Here is a 20,393-nt window from a genome sequence, read left to right on the forward strand (position 1 = left end):
TCATGCATTAGTGTATGCAGGAGCTTAAGGATAGGAAACGAGGATCCTAACGTGGACATTATGAGGGGATGGGAGTGCCATTTGGCTGTGTATGATTGACCTGAAGGGAAGTTGTTCCAGGAGTGAAACAGGGTCATTAAAAAAACAAACAAACAAGAAACATCTCCCTTGATATTGTCTTACAAATAGTAGAATCAAACATACATTTGAAGAATGAATGAATATTTAGATCAAGACCCAAAGCAACTTTATGAAGTGCCAAAGCCCAGCTTAGCAGCTCAAGTCAGCAAGAAAGTCGATTCTGCTGGAAATTCATTTTGCAAATAAAATATGGCTTCTGTTTCCTCCTATTTCCTTGAGCTCCCAGAATCTAATTCATTGCTAAAAATCAATCTGAGTATGCAACTTTCTATTCATCATCCATCTCAAACTGAAGCCTACTCTACCAGGTTCTAAATAATAAAGCTGAATAAGGTTTTTACAAATAAGTGTAGGGTAAAGTCAGGAATTGCCATCCCGTGTTAGCTGTGTTTGTAGTTGTGGTTTCAGTGGAGATGTATCTGGATGGCCTAGACTGAGCGATTATTTTTTTGAGCAAAATAAGGCTCTTTGGTACTCCATACTAATAAATCAGAAAATTAATTATATGACTCTGATAATAGGAAGAAACCAGATAATCTAGTAAGAGAGGGATTTTCTATTTGATTGGCCAGTATTAGTAGAAAAGTGTGAATGTACTTGTTGGTGAAATGAAAGAATTACATGTAGAAGTATTTTCAAGTAGAATTCTCTACCATGTGGAGAAGAAAAGGCATACGATTACTGAAAAGTCTTTATATTGGACAGGCCAGGAAGAAAGGGCGGTAGAGTGCTACCATTATGTTGCGCTGATATTCTTCATAATTCTTTTGCTTGAGGGCTCTCTCTGATTTTGATTCTTGTAAATCAAAGAAAGAATGTTGTAACTGACATTTCCATTAAGTTGCTTTTTAACTTTTATACCCTTGGGTTTGAGCATTTAGCTCTCTGTAATGGCCACCGGATGCCCACTTTATTCAGACAATAAAGATACCGTTGAGCTGTGGTAAGATCATTTCCTTTGGAATAAAATGAAAAGCTTTCTGTGCTCACAATTGGAGGAAAATGTAAAATTTTAGTGGGCCTTTTCTGCTAAGATTGAAAGGAGTCCGTGTTTGAACACCATCAACTTTGTGGCTCCAATGTGCTTTGGAAATTTCCAGCATGCTTTTGAAATAAAAGAAGTGAGTATACCTTCTCAGTGTGTGTTTTTGTAATGGGTCCTTAGAAATATTTGGAAGAAGAGTAATATTTCACGTCTTTGTTGGGATCAAAAGATACTGAGGTCATTGGTACATTATGTCCTAGAGTGGACCTGATTTAAATTACTTCTGAGAGAGAGAGGGAGGAAGGAAAGAAAGAAAGGAGGAGGTGGAGGAGAGGGAAGAATGATACAAGAGGGGGAAAGCAGGGAGGGAGGGAGGAAGACTTTGTATGTGTGCATGGTATACCTGTAAACCCAAATGTTTATGCTTACTTCACATAATCTTAGTATACATCCTCCTCTGGTTTTCAGACAGTCTACCCTAGATCTGCAAATTCTGTGATTAAATTTGACAATTTTATTTATTTATTTATTTACTTATTTATTTATTTATTTGCTTGCTTGCTTGCTTACTTACTTAAGTAATCTCTACACCCAGCATGGGCTCAAACTCATGACCCTGAGATCAAGAGTTGCATGCTCTACCGACTAAGCCCGGCACCGCTAAATTTGATAATTTTAGATGAAATCTGCATTGACATCAGAAAATATAAAAATTAATGATAGTAACACTTCTGTGGTATTTGATAGCATTTGGCACTGTTTTAAGCACTTCATGCCTATTAATTCACTTAGTCCTTCTAATAACCCTATTATCATCCCATTTTTACAGTTGAGGAAACAGGCATAGAGAAATTAAGTAACTTGCCCAAGGTGATGCAGTTAGTAAATAGTGGGACTAGGTTCAAAACCAGGTAGTCTGTCTTTCCTTAGTTGAAAGCAAATTAAAAATTAATTGAAGCAAAAATTCATGAAATTTGAGACATCCTTAAGTCTACAGTTAATCTTGTAAATTGGAGACTTTTCTATTGGTGTCCATAGTGTTTCATTTAACAAATAATTTTATGTAATCTCAGTCCCTTGCTTCGTGATCAACATTTTACGTTGCTTTATACGGTAAGCATATACTTTATAAATTACTTTAGTTGTGAATCTGACATACATCAAAGGACAGTAAATTAGCTAGTCAACATGAAAAACTTTACAGAGAGTTACTTGTCTCTTCTTTCCTTAGGGAAGAAAGATGAGCTCTTTCCGTTCCCAAATGACTCCTCAATTTAAAATGAATTATTCCCCTGGAAGAAAATATTCCTTCTCCTCCTGCTCCTGCCGGAAGCAGTAGCTGCTTTCAGAAGCTGCTGTCATTTTTCTCTTCAATGGTCTGTATTTAGTCCTGATGTGTGACTCCTGCCACTTTCTTTTGAAACCTCAGCAGCAGCGAAACTAGTGATTCACTCTTCTTCAAATAAATGCTGTGTTTGGCATTCTACACAGACAACTTCTGAATGCCCAGGTCCCAGCCTGGGCTTCTGGTCTGGAGTGATGATAGATAAGGAGCTCCCACTGAGGGAGATAGTACTGCAAAGTGATTAAAAGCTTAAAGCTAAGAGGGGCGTCAGGGTGGGTTAAGCATATTCCTTTGGCTCAGGTCACGATCCCAGGGTCAGGGGATCAGGGATCAGGGATTGGGGATTGAGCCCCTCATAAGGCTCCCTGCCCTGTGGGGAGCCTGCTTTTCCCTCTCCCCCTCTGTCCCTTCCCCCTCTGCTTGTGCATTCTCTCTTCAAATAAATAACAATCTTAAAAAAAAAAAAAGGCTTAAAGCGAAGAGCAGGATCTGACACCTAGTGAGACCTCAGGAGAAGGTTGCCCCTGCTATGGTTGTTGGGTACCAGGGCCTCACCTGTGCATGCCTTGCCTGCTTCCATTCCCATCAAGTTACCACCGAGTAGGTGATGTTTTTGTGTCTGTCCCTATTTGCACATGTAAACACAACAACTTAAAGAGGTGAAGAGTTTGCCTGGGGCCATATAGTTAGTAAGTGGTTAGAACTTTGTTGCAAACCCAGTTGGTTTAGTTTTTTTAAGGTAGAAAAGTAGAACAATCATAACTGTATAGTGTTTAGTAGAAGTTTTCACTTCTTCCCAGTCATCATACCTCAACAAAGATAACTACTGTCCTGCTTTTCTCACTATAGGTAAAATTTTTTTTTCATTGTAGGTAAATTTTGACTCTTCTTGAACTTCATAAAAATGGAATCATAATCATATAGAGTGTACTCCTTTGTGTCTGGCTTCTTCGTTCAACATTATGTTGACATTCATCTGTGGGTTTGCATTAGTAGTAATTTCTTCTTTCTCATTACTAAATATATTGCTACATTTCTCCTTGTGTATTTCATTGTACAACTGTACCTCGGTGATTGATATATCGACTGTTGATGGACTTTTGAGTTGTTTGTATATCTTGGCTGTTATTAAAAGTCTTCTTGAGTATATGTATGCCTTTCCTCCCTCCCCTTTCTCCCTCCCTTCCTCTCTCCTTTCCCTTTTCCTTCTTTCCCTCCCTCCCTCCTTCCTTCCTTCCTTCTAATCTCTACATCCAGCGTGGGGCTTGAACTCATGGCCTGGTGATCAAGAGTGGCATGATCTACCAACTGAGCCAGCCAGGCGTCCCTATGTATGTAGGTGCTTTGGTTATATATCTAGGAGCAGAATTGCTGGATCTTGATATATGTGGTTGATACCATGAAACACTTTTCCAAAGTGGCTTTACCAGTTTCTTTTCTTTTTTTATTTTATTTTATTTAAAGATTTTTATTTATTTATTCATGAGAGACACACAGAGAGAGAAGCAGAGACACAGGCAGAGGGAGAAGCAGGCTCCATGCAAGGAGTCCGATATGGGATTCGATTCTGGGACTCCAGCATCATGCCCTGGGCCAGAAGGCAGGCACTAAACCCCTGAGCCACCTAGGGATCCTGGCTTTACCAGTTTCTATTCCCACCTAGCCATGTGTGAGTTTTAGGGGCCCCAGTGTTAATGCTTGGTGTTGTGTGTCATCTCCCTTTTATTATTTTTTATTTTTTTCATCTCCATTTTAGTACTCTAGTGAGTGTGTAGTGGGACTGTGTTTTATCAAATTTGGTTTTGGATCAATTGATGCTTGTAAAACATTTGGAAAATCAGAAAAGTATAAAAAATTAAAAACTGTTTTCAGTTCTCCCATCAAGATATACAGGTGTTAATATTTTGGTGTATTTTCTCATTTCTCTACTGTATATGTGTATGCTTATGTATGCTAAATACAAAACTGGAATTGTTTCGTGCAAGCAAGATACCGGTAAAGGGGATATTTGAGTGCCTGAATAATGAAATAAAAAAGCAATGAATGGAATGCCCAGGAATGAGTCCTAATGATATTCTAAGTGTACATCATATGTGATTTTCCTTTTTTTTTTTAAAGGAAGACCTTCCTTTTTTTTTTTTTAATTTTTATTTATTTATGATAGTCACACAGAGAGAGAGAGAGAGAGAGAGAGAGAGAGAGAGGCAGAGACATAGGCAGAGGGAGAAGCAGGCTCCATGCACCGGGAGCCCGACATGGGATTCGATCCCGGGTCTCCAGGATCGTACCCTGGGCCAGAGACAGGCGCCAAACCGCTGCGCCACCCAGGGATCCCTAATTTTCCTATTTTATTTGGAGGAAGAAGGAAAAAGGAAAGGAAGCCAGCATTTCTTATGTACCTGCCATGCCCTGGCACGGTGCTGAGAAGTGCTGTATGCGTCGAGTGAACTTGTGCGCTATGAGAAAGTATAACCCACGCGGCAGGCATCTACCATACAACTTGTTTGAAAAATAAGTCTTATTTCACACCTAGTAACAGAACATGTTGGAAAATTGGGCTCATGTCCCAGTGTAAATGGAGTTTAATTAAACTGGCAGGTTGTTTGCCTAGTTGCAAAGGTACACATACTCCTATTGCTTTAACCCCTCGAACACTAACACACAAGGAACAACTTTGAATGGAGAATACTTTATAGTCTGGCACATAGGCAGCATATTTTAACAATTGTCCTGTTTCCTTCAAATGCATTAAATCCAACTCGTTATTTTTCAACATTGAATCTAATCTCAAAATCCTAATTAAAGTCTGTGTTTGAAAAATTTACATTATTGGCTGAAATTTTCATTGGTTTGGAAAGGGGAACCTTGTTCTTTGAAGCCATGCTTAATCTCCTAGAGACCCAGGACTAATTTTTGTTGCCAGTAAAAATGCGCTGGTGAGGGAAGGGTAAAGTAGAAAAAAAAATTTGCAGGACATACAGTCTTACAATCCTGAATGTACTTTAGATCGTCACGATAATCGGTAGAGATCTCTTGGTTTTCTCTCAAGAGCAGAGGGTATGGAATCTTTCTGTTGAGGATGACAGGCCTATGGTAAAATTCTGTCATGTGAGTCCAAGTGTGTGTGGGGGAATCACCTTTAAGAATGATAATAATTTTGTATAAAGTTGTCAAATAGCTAAGTTGTACACCTGAAACTAATGTAATGTGTGTCAACTATACTCATGTTAGAAAAATTATTTATTTATTTATTTAAGATTTTATTTATTTATTCAAGAGAGACAGAGAGGCAGAGACACAGGCAGAGGGATAAGCAGGCTCTATGCAGGGAGCCCGACGTGGGACTTGATCCCGGGTCTCCAGGATCAGGCCCTGGGCCAAAGGCAGGCATTAAACCACTCAGCCACCTAGGAATCCCCAGAAAAATTATTTTTTAAAGAATAGTGAATATTTACTTTAATGGTGTTTAGAAACAAAACCCAGAATTCATTTTTTTAAAAAGACTTTATTTATTCATTCATGAGAGACACAGAGAGAGAGAGAGGCAAAGACACAGGCAGAGGGAGAAGCAGGCTTCATGCAGGGAGCCCGATATGGGACTCGATCCTGGAACTCTAGGATCACGCCTTGAGCCAAAGGCAGGCACTCAACCGCTGAGCCACCCAGGCATCCCCAAAACCCAGAATTCATAAACTTTATTCAGAAAATACAACATAAAAATAATAGCTTAATTATAGGACATGTTTGATGATTAGATATTTTATATTAGTTCATTTTCCTGATTTCTGGAGTTTAAGGGGTAAGACTAAATATTTAGCTTTTTATATTATTTTATTTTTTAATATTTTATTAATTTATTTGGAGAGAGTGGGAGAGAGATTAGGAGCAGGGGGAGCAACAGAGGGAGGAGAAGTAGGCTCCCCGCTGAGCTGGGAGCCCACCGTGGAGCTCCATCCTGGACCTGAGCGAAGAGGAGATGCTGTACTACACAGATGCCCCTAAATATTTAGCTTTTTTTTTTTTTTTTTTTAAAGATTCATTCATTTATTTATTCATGAGAGAGACCGACTGGGTGAGAGAGGCAGAGACACAGGCAGAGGGAGAAGAAGCAGGCTCCATGCAGGGAGCCCGATGTGGGACTTGATCCCAGATCCTGGGATCACGCCCTGGGCCGAAGGCAGATGCTCAACCACTAAGCCACGCAGGCGTCCCGATATTTAGCTTTTTAATTGGAAATTCAATAGGGACACATTTCCCTGAATTACTAAAACCTAGACACTAATTAAATTTACCATTTTCATTCCTATTAGTCTTATTTATCATGTGGAGATATCGTTTCTACACTTTATTTTTTTTGTTGAAGTATAGTTAACATACAATGTTACGTTAGTTTCAAGTGTACAAAGTGGTAGTTCAACAATTCTGTACATACCACCATAGATACAGTAACCATCTGTCACCGTATGTTATTACAATATTGTTGACTGTATTCCCTATGCTGCACTTTTCATCCCCATGACTTATTTTATAACTGCAAGTTTGTACTTGCCATCACCTTTATTTCTTCTATGTCCCTCTGCCGCCTCTCCTCTGGCAACCACTAGTTCTCTGTATTTTAGAATCTGTTTTTTTGTTTGTTTCTTTTGTCTTTTAGATTTCACCTATGAGTGAGATCGTCCAGTATTTGTCTTTCTTTGACTTATTTCACTTAGCATTACATCCTTTAGATCCATCCATGTTGTTGCAAATGGCAAGATCTCCTCCTTTTTTATGGCCAAGTAATATTCCATTGTATTTATACCATCTCTTTTTTATCCTTTCATCTTTCAGTAGACACTTGGGCTACTTTCATGTGGAGATATCTTTAGAGGCTCTAGGTACATGAGTCTCCTTGCTCCTGCACTAAATAGCTGTGGAAATTGCTGTGCTTCTCATTCATATGACTGCTTTTTTGTGGTTCTTCTGTCACCTTCTGTAACATCTTGTTTGCTTTCATAGAAGCTCACGCTTCTGTGTCAGTGCTTCTGCTTGGCTTTGGGCTAAGGATCGTAACTTCCAACTGTGCAGGGTTGTGTGTAAGAAGAAAAGAAGGAAGCTGATGGTGAACTGTGTTATATGTTGGGTGCTGGGTCTGAGACTGTGTGTTCCCTACAGAGGAAATGGTGACTTCCCAGCATCACTGTTCTGCATGCTCAAAGGCCATTTCTGCTTCTATTTATTTTTCGTTTGTTACAATAATAATAACAACAACTTGTTTGTGACCAAAATGGAAGCAATACAGAAATGTGTGATTTAAATTCAAAATGCTCTCTTTTGGGCACCTGGGTGACACTCAATGGTTGAGTGTCTGTCTTTGACTCAGGTTGTGATCCTGGGAGTCCTGGGATCGAGTCCTGCATCAGGCTCCCCACATGGGGCCTGCTTCTCCCTCTGCTTGTGTCTCTGCCTCTCTCTCTGTGTCTCTTATGAATAAATAAATAAAATATTTTTTAAAAATGCCCTATTTTATCACCTCTAGGCATAACTACTCTTTAAGAATTTGGTAAACTTTTTAAAGATTTTTATGTAACTTTGTAAACATATATTTTACAGAAACACGGCTACTCTATAACTATGTATGTTATTCTGATAATTTTGAAAACAATATATCTTGATACTTTACCTGGCTGTGTATATACTTTTTTTTTTTTTTAATTTTAAGATTACATTTGATTTTTAAGTTTACATTTGGGCTCCAATGTGAGGCTCAAACTTATGATCCTCAGATCAAGATCAGAACTGAGATCAAGAGTCAGATGCTTAACCAACTGAGCCAGCCAGGTGCCCCTAACATTTTTAAAATAGCTTTCTGGTATTTTACAATGTGGATATATAAAAATTTAGCCAGTTTCCAATTAATGGACATTTAAGTTATTACCATAAATACTTTGTATACAAGTATTTATGTGTTTAGGATTGTGTTTGTATAATTCTTCTGTTTAGGGTCAATTATTAGAAGTAGAATTGCTGGACCAGATGACGTAGACATTTAAAATTTGTCATTATCTGCCGTAAATATACCAATTTGCACTTATTTTTCTCCCACCCTCATCAAAGGCTGTTTCTGCATGTTTCCTGGTGTTTTCAAAGCACACATTGTGAGTCAGAAGTGTCAGATGAGGTATTTTTGAGTTTCAGTTTGTAGTCAGAAGGAGAGACCTTTATTTCTGGAATGTAGAGGCAAAAAAGAGGAGAAATGGATGCCTCTTTGACAAGAAGATACCCAACCAGGAAAAGGAGGGAAGAATGGAAGAAAGAGAAGACACTCCAGGAAATCCTCGTCTTCCACCAGAAGCACATCCCTCCTGTGTCCTGTGGTCTCTGTGTGTGGCTCTTTCTAGCCTGGCCTGAGGGTCTTCTTAAGTCCCTGCCTCCCTTCTTGCTATTTCAGGTTGTCCACTTACCCTGAAATGGATAACTTCTGGGAAACTGAAGCCTCCGTTTTTGTCAGGACGTCAATCATGGGTCCTAATTGTTAGTAATAGAAACTAGCCCTTGTGGGTCTGAGATACTGTAAGGCTCATGGAATTGCTGGAAATGTGGGAACCAGGCTGTGGAAATGGTCCAGGACCAAGGGAAGCTGGGTGGGTAGGGCCACAGGCACACTCTGAGTAGGACATGCCACCTGGGCCATGCTACACTGGGGACACAGACCCACCTTATGGGGGCAGAGAGGAGAATTTGGCTTTTTTATTCCCAGTTGGTGGTAGACTCTGCCTCACTTCAGCTCTCCTGCATATGTGGGGCATCCCTAGCATGGAAAGAGATTCGTTCAGATGCTGACCGAGGTATGGATCTTTTCCAGCCTCTGCCCTCTATTGCTGGGTAATCCCTCTAACCTCCTTCCACTGGGTCTTTGAGATCTCAGAGAAGGGCAATATAGATGTAGATATATAGACACATCCACGTACACAAACTTACATGCGTATCCGTTTTTAAATCACTCTGTATGGTCTCCCTTGTTGGCTGGCATGCATGGTAGCACATGGTTTTGAGGGGGTTGGGTCTGACTGCAGGGGTAGGGATTCCAGTAGACGGTTGGTTTTTGCCACATTTATTGGTGGCCAGGTAAGGATAATTTAGATGGAGATTGGATTTAGCTTGGAAACTAAGACCCTTCAGTCAGAAGACCTGAGTAGGCCGACTAGATAGTCAGATTATTTGTGTCCAGGAGTTTGGAGGCCAAAATTCAAATTCCTCAGAGAGGTGACTTCGGGTAAAAGAGGACTGAATTATGAGTGAAGAGAGATTCTAGGCTTGGTTCTGCCTGACAACTGATAGGGACCTGGGGCAAGTCACATGACTGTTTTAAATTGTCTTCTCATGTTTTATTTTTTTTTTTCATGTTTTAAACAAGGGTTTGGATGGTCATTGTTTTTTTTTTCTTTTTTAATTTTTTATTTATTTATTTATGATAGTCACAGAGAGAGAGAGAGAGAGACAGAGACACAGGCAGAGGGAGAAGCAGGATGCACTGGGAGCCCCACGTGGGATTCGATCCTGGGTCTCCAGGATCGGGCCCTGGGCCAAAGGCAGGCGGCTAAACTGCTACGCCACCCAGGGTTCCCATGGATGGTCATTGTTTTTTTTTTTTTTTTTTTGGTCATTGTTTTTAATCAGACTACCCATCAGAAGAATTACCTGGTGTGTGTGTGTGTGTGTGTGTGTGTGTGTGTGTGCAGGAGTGCAGAACGTTAGGCCTCAACTCTAAACTATCCATCAGAATTTCCAAAAGAGGTCTTGGGGACTCATTAAAAATGCTTCCAAGTGCTTTTGGTGGCACCGCAGTACTAGAATGCTGAAGAAATTTCTTTGAGTTCTGTTGTTTCATGAAATATGTTCAATCCAAAGGGTGGGTGGTTCCAGAAAAGTGGTTTTATTACGCATTTTCAACGTAACAGATTTTAGTTGCCCTGAAGGATATCATTTGAGCCTTCATCCCTCAATACCTCTTTTTGTCTACTATCAACTCTTCTCTGAATATAATAGAAGTCTAAATTGTCTCATCCTCAGATTCTCTTTTTATGGATTCTGTGGCACAGACTGCTAATTTTATATCCAGTATCTCTCCTCTCCTTCTTTGGTAACCAAAACACCTGATATTTTTTGGGTGTAGTAATGTGCCAAGTAAAAAGATTCTGTTTCCTAGCCTCCCTTTCACCTGGCCATGGGCCAGAGACTTAAGTGTTAGTAAGTGAAAGGTGACGTGTTATGTGTGCGGCTTATGGGAAGGTTCCAGAGACTGACTTCTATGGATAATGCATCCTTTCGTTTTTTTCTCCATCTTCCTACCAACTGCTTGGAACATGGACACAATGGCTGACATCCATTAGCCATCTTGGATCACAAGCTAATGGTGGAGATGGAAACTATGCTCTTAGCAAGTAGAGCACAAAGAAAGGAGGAACCTCAATCCCTAATGACCACGTGCCCTGATACCACCCCTGGATTGCTTACTTCCAAACTTCTTTCTTACTGGTTAAGCCAAAGTTATTTTGGGTTTTCAATCATGAGCAGCTGAACCTAACCTAACTGATGCTTCTGCTGTGTGGAGACTTCACAGTATGTCCTCCACACCTCTAGGTGACTCTGCACATAGTAGGTGCTCCATAAGTATCTAACAGATTCAACATGCAGCTGCTCTGTCCTGTGTCTTTCCTACGTGAGATTAAATTACTCAGAGGGACCTTCTGTTTATTCCCTCCCGAGCACTAGAAAAGTGGTTCCCATTCCTCTGTCCAGGGCTTTAGTGCCACAGGCTCAAATATTTTGACAAGTCAGTGGATAGTAGGCCTTTGAAATGCCCAGTCACACATGCATTATTTCAAATGAAAATCTAAGGGCCGGGCAGTTTTCTGAATCTACTGAAGAAGTTGGAGGTGGTTTTCAAGTGATGTCAGCAAAGGCCACCATGAAATCTTTTGCTATCATTTGGAGGCCGTACTTTCCACAGTGCCTGCCAGGAACTTGATGTTAGGGGACTCTTTTGAAAGTGACTATTAAGAAGCTCTGATTGCCAGCTACGGACAAGGGGATCTGCCTTCTGAGTGGCAACCTCAGAGGTGGTCTTGGCCAGACCAACTTGCCCCTGACTCATGCTGAGCTTCATCAGCCAGGCTGACACGCCCCTCTTCGGGGACCCAGGACAACATGCTGGTTTCCTGGCAGTGCTTAGGCCAAGATTCTGCTGCTAAGAAAATGAGATTGTTTTTGCAAGTATGGCCTAATGGCAATGCATTTAAAGCTCTTCCTTAACAGGGAGAGCTCCTTTCGAAGAAATATGGGGTTAAAAAGAAAAAACAAAACCCCTATAACAGAAAGCAAAAGCCAGGAGATAAATGAACTCTTCACTGCTACCAAGGAGTTTATTTCAGAATGGGTTTCATTGACTGCGTTGATTTGGACGGCCTACTGTTTGCCCTCTGAGAGTGGGGGGCCGAGGCTGACCCACACCCCTTTGTGGGAAGAAGTGAATTCCACGGCAAACCCCAGTGTTGTTCAAGAGTGTTTGCTTCTCCTGGAAATAATTATAGAAATACGCAATCCTTGAAAGGCAACATCTGGCTGGCTGGAGGCAAGCTGGCGAATACTCAATCTAAATAGATGGAGGTGACGTGGCGCAGGAGGAAAGAAATAGCCCGAGAAAATGGCCAGTGGGTTTTAGTGTCCGTGTCTAGAGAGACACCCCTCTCTGTCCCGGGGGCCGCCTTTGACACAGCTGTGGGTTACCCCAGCCTTTCTAGAAGACAGATGCATAGCTCAGAGCCCAGTTACCCACCCCTTCCCCTTCCGAGGCTTCTCTGGAGGAAAGAGGGGCTCCTACAGCTCTGCTTGGCACCCAGAGCTGATACGGGTTTGCTGTCCAGGGGTGCCTTAGGCCAGTGCTCTGCGGTCTGCCTTGACTTCTCATCTCCCTCCAGTGCAATGTGAGGTGTTGATTTCAATGGATTCTTGGACGTGTCTCTTCCCTCAAGGTACTTTCTCAAGGTGCCCTTTGCTTGTCCTTACTCGCCATGCCCAGGAGAACCTGGGAGCTCTGCAGCCTCCTCCCTCCTCAGTTTGGAGGGCCTTGGCTTTGGATGCCTCGAAACTCCGGGGCAGATCCCCCTTTGTTGCTTTTCAATTTTGCATTTACCAGCTGGTGACAGAAGCCGGACAGCATCTTCATGGATTTATGAACACGAAAGGTTTTTCATTTTTAGTAGCATGTGAGATATTTTCAAGGAAAGAATGCAGTTCTAATAAATCCAATGAACCTGTCCTGGATTTTCAGAGACAAAGTTTCTATGAGAGCTATGGTACTGATATTTTGAAGGTCTTTTTGGGAAACCTAGGCCTTTATAGCAAGTTTTTGCAGATGGTGCATTTTTACATAGAAATGCTGCCAGGGGCAGTTTTGTTCAATCAATTCTGCTGTTGCTACCTCTTGGCTGTGTTTTGCGGAGCCTGAGAGAGTGGTCTTAGAAGCCTGGTCTGACTTCTCTCTGGTCTCTTCAGCATTCAAGCACCGAGGATGGCTTAGAGAAGACCAGATTTCTTTCAAGTCAAGAGATTATTGAGTAAATCCCTGGAAGATTTCAGGAGCGGCATCTTGCTTTTGAATAAATAGTTGTTAGTATAACGTGGAAGAAGTCCTGTTAATCACACTGATGGGGACTCAGGGATTGCTTATCTGGATTTGAGGGGTTACAAGAGCTGAGAGTCCTTGGAGCCCCGAGACACCTGAATATCCACCTCTGTGTGCTTGCCGTGTGGTCTGAGGCAAGAAATCACTTGTCTTTTGTTTCCTTGCCTGCCTCAGTTTCCTTGCCTGTAAAATTGTGCAGCCCACCTCCCTGTCTTTTTATGCGAATCAATAAAGTCGTGTGGTGTTGCTGCTTTCTAGACTGTCAAGTGCTGTGTCAGTATTAGTTATGAAATTGATGGCTCTGTTTTTCACTTGGCCCATCCCATGACCTCCAGTGTCAGTGGTGACATCAGCCTTACTGCTTGCACTATCTCGGGGGTGGACCCTCTTTCTCATACTCAGGCTGGTGTATCACACGTTCCTGTGGCCATTTGGCCCAGCTTCAGATTTGGGAGATGTGACCTTTGCTTTTCCTGCTCCCAGGTAAGGCTTTCCCTTTCTAAATCTTCCTGTCTGGACTCTCTCCTGGGTTCTCTGTTTTATTTATTTTATTTTATTATTTTTTTTAAAGGAACTGGGGATTTTATTTTATTTATGTATTTATTTTTTTAATTTATGATAGTCACAGAGAGAGAAAGAGAGGCAGAGACACAGGCAGAGGGAGAAGCAGGCTCCATGCACCGGGAGCCCGATGTGGGATTCGATTCCGGGTCTCCAGGATCGCGCCCTGGGCCAAAGGCAGGCGCCAAACCGCTGCGCCACCCAGGGATCCCGGGTTCTCTGTTTTATGCAGCATTGTACAGTCTTCAGTTCCTTTCTCTTGCAGGGTAGGTGGTGAACTCATTAAGTGGGGGAGGGGAGAGGGGATGGGGCTCCATGACAAGCTGGTTTATTAATCTGACTTTTTCTGTGCTTACTCCCTGCCCCCAGCCCAGAGGCTGCCTCATTCCCCAGGGTTTTGAGAAGACCTGAAAGCTCTTAAAAGGCATTGGGCCTACTTAACCTTGCGGGGATTCATTTTACATTTAATACAAATGCTTTTTATTCATTGAATACAGATATTTACCAAATGCCATATTTACATCCATGTGCCAGACCCTACATTCATATACATTTTATTGAAGTTCGATTTGCCAACATATAGTATAACACCCAGTGCTCATCCCATCAAGTGCCTTCCTCAGTGCCCGTTACGCAGTCATCCCATCCCCCTGCCCACCTCCCCTTCCACTATCCTTTATTCATTTCCCAGTGTTAGGAGTCTTTCATCAGACCCTACATTAACCCTAAAGATTTGGTGGTAGCCTTAGCAGAGCAAAGACCCTACTCCTGGTGGCTTGTATTCAGGTGGGGGAGATCTACTGGGGGAAAAGCCAATAAACACACAAATAAAGGCTTATCAGCGGGTGATAAGCCCTCAGAAGGACAATTTTGTGAGATAAGGTGGGTTGTGAAGACGGTGGGGGTTGGGGAGAATCTTACTTTGTGGGGATGGTCTTTCCTGTGAGATAGTCAACAAGAGGTTGAGGCTGGAGCATGGCTATCAGGGAAGAACACTGGGAAAAGGAGACAGGAGAGGGGGACATTATGACCCTACGGTGTGTTCTGGGAGCAGCAGGGGCAGTGGGGAAGGTGAGAGCATTCTGGGAGGTGATAGGGTTGGGGGTGCAGAACATGCTGGATTTTGCTGGTTATCTTAAGGCATTTGTTGTGATGGCAATGGGAAGCCAATGAAGGGAAGAAGGAAGGAGGTAGACAGCCTAGAACTCTCTGTGGAATTACAGAAAGCCCAGGACTTCCTGTGGACTTGTTCTGCAGTCATTGCCAGTGGCAGTGCCTAGTGACATGGAAGAGCAGGGGCATGACAGAGGCAGGACCTGTAAGGTGGGAACAACAAGCCTACAGTGAATATGCAGGAGACCAGATGCCTGCCCGTTTTAAAAGTGTGTTTTAAAATGTCGATTAGGGGGCAGCCGGTGGCTCAGCGGTTTAGCACTGCCTTCAGCCCAGGGCGTGATCCTGGGGTCCTGGGATCAAGTCCCACATCGGGCTCCTTGCATGGAGCCTGCTTCCTCCTCTTCCTGTCTCCGCCTCTCTCTCTCTCTCTCTCTCTCTCTCTCTCTGTCTCTCATGAATAGATAAATAAAATCTTCAAAATAAATAAATAAAATGTTGATTAGGGGTGCCTGGGTGACTCAGTCAGTTAAGCATATGCCTTTAGCTCAGGTCAGGTCTTGGGATCGAGCCTCGTGTTGGGCTCCCTGCTCTTTTTGGGGAGCCTGCTTCTTTCCTGCTCCCCCTACTCGTGCTTTCTCTATATAAAATAAATAAATTCTTAAAAATGTCAACTAAACCCATGACAACACAGTGGGAAAGTGGCATGTAAGTGCTATGTAAATCCAGAACATTTTTAGTCTCCATACTGAGCTAATGGTCAGTTTTTGATAGTGCTGTGCTTGGAGTACATTCTGAAACAAATGCTTTTCCTTGCATTTATTTATCTATCAAAATATTGACTACTTCGCAAATAGTAACTCAGTACTTACTGTGCTAATTGACACTGGAGATTATTGTCTTACTCCCGGTCGTTACACAGTACACAGGCCACTTGGAAGGTTGGGTCATCTGTCTTTTTTTTTTTTTTTAAAGATTTTATTAAAAATCTTTAACGATTTTTAATCTTTCAGGCCCTGGGCTGAAGGTGGCGCTAAGCCACTGAGCCACTGGGACTGCCCCATCTGTCTTTTTTTTTTTTTTTTTTTTAAGATTTTATTTATTCATGAGAGAGAGAGACAGAGACAGAGACACAGGCAGAGGGAGAAGCAGGCTTCTTGCAAGGAGCCTGACTGGGACTCAATCCTGGGTCTCCAGCATCACGCCCTGGGCTGAAAGTGGCCCTAAACCCCTGAGCCACCTGGGCTGCCCCCCATCTGTCTTTTTGACTAGAGTTTTCGAGTACCTGTCGGGGTAGAATTGGGCCGTTGGATCATTTGACTACTGATGGCAGAGCCTTGTCATTTGCCCCTGCTCTTTGGAGGGGGGCGGCCAGAATGGCTTCCTGTGTACATGAGGAGGTTCAAGACATTTGGCAGCAAGAGCTAAGTTTTAGCATGTATGGGAGTACTTGACTTACTTGCTGTAACTTACCCGATGCCCAGGTCTATTTTTTTCCTTTGTTTTTAGCAAATATGAGGTGAGAGGGGGGCGGAGAAGATTTCTCATCTGTTTTATTTCCTGAATTGCTTCTAGTCTTACACCCAAAAACATCTCCAAGGAAATAATTCTGAAAAGTAGGCCTAGTGTGGATGAGGTTTCTTATCACAAAGCTCATTAGAATAACATGTAGCCTCTTGAAAACAGTGGTCTCCTTTTGATGATATTTAAATGTTTAAGTTCAAAAAACAGGTTCTGACAGTTCCACATCTGAAAGCATCATTATTCTGTTCAGTATCTTCAAAAGGCATGGAGCCGAGAGGGTGGGGTGGCAGCTAAGTGGCCTGGTTATATATTTGTGTGCTGCTGAAATCTTACAGCAGGTGGGATTCTCAGAAAGCAAATAGTTCATTCCAAGAAGTTGTTTCCCAAAAGCAACTGAGGATGGAGCACACCCTGTTATATGTTTATTTTGGTAAAAGGAAACAGAGTTGGGTTTCTCTGGGGCCTCAAAATGTCAGGGATGATGAACACATCCATTCATAAGCTGAACTCATTCCTTTGATGGAGACCTTTGTCCTGCGTGCCTCACTCAGAGGTGAATCTCTTTTTTCAAATAAGGACTGTCCAGTTGTTCCCTTTGGGCTCACAGAACTGATTATTCAGAAATGAGACTTTCAAGCTCCAAAGCAAAGGTTGGGCATCCTCCCAGGGCTAAGCTTCTATAGTAGGCATTTCCTCACCAGTCAGCACAGGACCTTCCTAGGCTCCATCTTCATGAGGGGTACACTCTTGAGATTGTCATTCAGCCTCCACCTCCCTGCCATTGTGTGCATTCACTGAAGGCCATTGGGAATTAAACATTGTGGAGTTTGAGAGGCAGCCCTGCCCCCCAGGAGCCCTCAGTCTGTAATGGGGTGGTAGAGAAGTCAGAGGGCATGGCAGTGAGGGGGGCCTAGATAGCACCAGGACAGGTCTGGGGAAGGGTTGAGGGATGACAAAAAGAGGGAAGCTTGGTCAGGGGAGTCTGGGAAGGTAAGGCCTGAGAAGAATAGTGGTTGCCAGGCAAGCTCATGGAAGCCAAGGAGCATGGTGTCTTTCGAGAACCCTCAGTCCTGCATGGGGGCATCTCAGGTGGCCCGAGATTATCAGGGGCCTTGTCTTGTACACCATGCTAAGGAGTGCAAAGGAAGAAACCAATTAATGATTTTTAAGCTGAAGTACACACAAGTGGACGAATTGGAAAGGTCACACTTGAAAAGATCAAGGTCATGTGGAGAATGGATTGGAGGAGAACAAGACTGGTGGCTGAGAGAGAATTTAGGAAACTATTGCTGACGTGCAGGTAAGACCAGGCGCAAATCAGGATGCCAGCCCAGGAACGGAGAAGAACAGCTGGGATGTTCTCAGAGGTAGGGTCAGCAAGAAGCAATTACCAACTGGTGTGGTACCAAAGGGAGAGGAAGAATCTAGGATGCTTCCAGATTGCTGAGAGAGGGTGGGGTTGACAATAATGCCATGTCCTGTGCTTAGTCAGGAAATTCTTTTTTCTATTTATTCATAAGAGACACAGAGAAGTTGAGACATAGGCAGAGGGAGAAGCAGGCTCCCTGTGGGGAGCCCGATGTGGGACTCCATCCCAGGACTCTGGGATCGTGGCCTGAGCCAAAGGCAGATGTTCCCTTAGGAATTTTAAGAAAGGATCAAATGGTCCCAGGACCTTTTAGTGCTGTTAGATAATCTGAAGCTACTACAACAAGAATAGGCACGGCTCTAAGTTGAGTATAACCAGGGAGTTGTTTTTCTAAATAGGAGAAAAATGTAGAGAAGTCCCAATAAAATGTCATTTGGTTTAGAAAAACAAAACTACTAGAAGAGAATTAGGAATAGAAGAGTTCCCGATGGAGCTTCTTTAGTGTATGCCTGCCCTGTGTTAGGGTGTTGCCCTTTACCACCTTGGCAGGTGGCAATAATTCCCTCCATTCTGGAAGATTGAAAGAGCAAACCATCAGCCCAGAGGTATTTTAGCTAAGATGGTTTGGGGTCCTGATCAGCAAGAGGTCCCCACTTCAGGGAAGTAGAGTCATGCCCGAGTTGGGGGGATCCCCTGGTTGCAATGTGAGGACTACATGCTCAGGTGGTAGCATGATCTAGTGAAGTGGACAAACAGGGACTTGGAGTGGGATGGGCCAGATGTGCTCAGAATCCAGAATTATCTGTTAGCTTATAACCTTGTCCAAATTACTGAAGCTCCTTGTTCTTCAGTTTTCCCCCAATTTTTTTTTTCTTGAGGCGGGTTGCTTGTCAAACAGCGTTTATTGAATGTAAAATAATCCCAGCCCCGTGGGGAAGAATTCAAAGGAGAAAGAATAATATACATTAAATACCCACCTGAGCATTTACACTCACACGTGCACACACAAGCATACGTACCACATCCATATCTGAGCTCTAACAGTGACAAATCCAACACCTGCCTCCCCCTACCTGAGTGACTGCTGTTAGGAGGTGGTGTAGAGGTGGGGCTGCAGGATGGGTTCTAATAGCACCCTTGTCCTTCCCTCACCCCTGACCTGTCCAAGGGTCAGGGTGCAGAGGAGGTGGGTGGCAACTCTTCCTGGCTCTGCCACCAACACTTCTTGGCCTGGATCTCATTAAGGGCCTCTTTGATGGAGCTGTATGTCTCTTGTTGGCCTTCAGCACACAGTCAGAGGTCTTATTGGCCTGTAGCATGTGGGCCACATCCTTGGCTGTCCCATTGCCAACGAGATGGCTATACTTGTCCTTGTATTCACCAGGGAGCTCATCACCATTGGCTCCTGCTGGGCTGCCTCCTTCTCTTGCCTCTGGGCCAGCTCCTTCAGCTTCTGTTTCTCCTCAGCCTTCTGCAGGTCCCACTCCTCCCCATGATGGTAGATCATGACATAGTGACACTCATCATCTTCCCTCAAGGAGAAGGATGTCAGGCCAGCTACTTCCACCGTATCGTCTTGGATGCTCCTCTCTATCTTGTTCATCAGCTGACTTTTTCTTTTTTTTTTTTTTTTTACATATATATTTTTTTTAATTGGAGTTCAGTTTGCCAACATATAGCATAACACCCAGTGCTCATCCCATCAAGTGCCCCCCTCAGTGCCTGTCACCCAGTCATCCCCGCCCACTTCCCTTTCTACCACCCCTTGTTCATTTCCCAGAGTTAGGAGTTTCTCATGTTCTGTCTCCCTTTCTGATATTTCCCACTCACTTTTTCTCCTTTCCCCTTTATTCCCTTTCACTATTTTTTATATTCCCCAAATGAATGAGACCATATAATGTTTGTCCTTCTCCGATTGACTTATTTCACTCAGCATAATACCCTCCAGTTCCAACCACATCGAAGCAAATGGTGGGTATTTGTCGTTTCTAATGGCTGAGGAATATTCCATTGTATACATAAACCACATCTTCTTTATCCATTCATCTTTCGATGGACTCCGAGGCTCCTTCCACAGTTTGGCTATTGTGGACATTGCTGCTAGAAACATCGGGGTGCAGGTGTCCCGGCGTTTCATTGCATCTATATCTTTGGGGTAAATCCCCAGCAGTGCAATTGCTGGCGTTGACTTTTTCTTTTTTTTTTTTTTTGACTTTTTTTTTTTTTGACTTTTTCTTGATCTGCCCACTGTCTTGGATAGAATCTGACACCTCTTTCTCCATCTTTTTATTTGTTGTTTCTCTTGATCCTGTAATATCTTCAAGTGGTGGCCTACTCCCAGGCCTCGTGCCGAGACTCCTGGTCACCGAGGCTGGGTGGCTTCTCCATGGAGCTCAGGATGGAGCCCAATAGGTCCACCATCTTGGGAGCCAGTATTCTATTTGACAAGAATGTTAGGAAGGTTAAATGTGAACCTAGCTAGAGTGCCCTAAGTAGTGCCTGACCCATAGTGAGCACTCAGTAAATCGTCGATCTTTCCACATTGTTGATGTGGGACGTGTCTCTATCACCACTGGACAGGAACCTTGGCTTTCTGCTTATGACCTGAATGGCACTTGGTCCCTTGGGCAGATAGCCATCTTTTTTCTCTTCTACTACCTGCAGCTGGTTTGGTCAGTAGATGGAAGGG

General features: G+C 43.0%; 1 protein-coding gene and 1 pseudogene across 6 annotated transcripts in view; one reads left to right on the forward strand and one right to left on the reverse strand.

Annotated features, from left to right (window-relative positions):
* Positions 1–20,393, forward strand: part of CGNL1 (cingulin like 1) — a 186,327-nt gene that overhangs the window by 37,244 nt on the left and 128,690 nt on the right. The gene's annotated exons all lie outside the window — the stretch shown is intronic.
* On the reverse strand, positions 17,193–20,125 carry LOC140622597 (sperm-associated antigen 7 pseudogene; annotated as a pseudogene).

The sequence above is a fragment of the Canis lupus genome, chromosome 32 (assembly GCF_048164855.1).
Source record: "Canis lupus baileyi chromosome 32, mCanLup2.hap1, whole genome shotgun sequence".
NCBI lineage: Eukaryota > Metazoa > Chordata > Mammalia > Carnivora > Canidae > Canis > Canis lupus.